Here is a 1458-nt window from a genome sequence, read left to right as displayed (position 1 = left end):
TCTATATATATATATTTGATGCTTATACAATTGTACATATTTTACATAGGTAAAATGTGATACAGCATGTTTAGCATATCTGAAACAAATAAACCATTACTAATGCTAGGCTACTTCCTGTTTGAATTGTGCATTGTGACTTTATTGTTAAGTCATCGCAATTGAGGCAGCATGATGCTGCTCCACATACTACACAGGCATGGAAACAGGAGTTTAGAACATCCAAAGACGGATTCTGTCATTCCAAAGAAAAAAAATAACAATAAAATGTTCTCATAGTTGATCATGGATTCTGGAGGCCATCAAACATTGCAAACAAATCCCTGCATCTATTCCTTTATCCAGATTCTCACCAAAACCTAATGTAAAACTGTCTTTCTACTCTTAATGTCAACCTGACTGCTGCGATAAATGTCATAAAGGGAAATTTGTTTGTTTTGAAAGTGTTTGCCACAATACACCTGGAGTTTCCACGGCAACCGAATATCAATTCTCACACGCTCCTTTGGGACAATAACAGAAGCAATGTTTACGCTCAACGGCCTACTGGAAGTGACATTTATTTCCTAGTGAGGCTGTGGCATTACACAATGTGTTTTATACAACACACCTTTGTATTTTGTGTATGTGTGTGTATGTGTGTGTATATGTGTGTGTGTGTGTGTCCCTCATTTAAAGAATGCAAAGGATTCCTGGAGACCCAACAAGGCTGCCAAGCTTAAGCCAAAACACCACAATGCTTCTGTCTCATTACAGTGATGAGAACCTCGTCTTAGTGTAGACGCTTGTCTGGACTCTCTTTAACAGGCTTTGTTCCTCCAAAAGAGGCTGTCAGGAACAGAAAGTCCTGCAGGCTTGAAATGTCAACGACCTCCATCATCATCATCATCCCTTAAATTGACTTGGCTGTTTTTCTGATGGCGGATTAGTGACAATCAATCATCAAGAATCATAATCTAATCAGATCTAATACTGAGTTGCGCCAAAAACTTGCTTTTATGTGTGCCTTAATCATGTAAATAAATGAACCATAACAGTAGAAACAGCTCTGAGTATAATGCAGTGCAGTTCTACAAAACTCTAAAGGTTTCTAAAATGTATGTATGTATGTATGTATACTTTGTTGATGTACTAGTGCGGGTAGGTGGACAAATAAGTACTGTATATATTCTCATTAGCTTTTTAAGCATAACACAGTCATTAGCTTGAATTACACGTAGTTTTTATATGAATATTAGCTGCACGTGATAAGTAAACAACAAAAACCAAACCACAAAGTATTTAACGGGCATTTTGTCTCTACATTAAAAATACTCCACATCAGTCAAACCTTCAGTCATACTAAACATGCCAATGAATGACTAATTAAGACTATTTATATTCGGCGTCATTCTCACAAGACAGTAACAAGGTAAAAAATGTAGCCTTTTAGAGGTTTGTCTCATTTAGAAAGTAAAC

The sequence above is a fragment of the Doryrhamphus excisus genome, chromosome 11 (assembly GCF_030265055.1).
Source record: "Doryrhamphus excisus isolate RoL2022-K1 chromosome 11, RoL_Dexc_1.0, whole genome shotgun sequence".
Lineage (NCBI taxonomy): Eukaryota > Metazoa > Chordata > Actinopteri > Syngnathiformes > Syngnathidae > Doryrhamphus > Doryrhamphus excisus.
Note: the sequence above shows the minus strand (reverse complement) of the source record.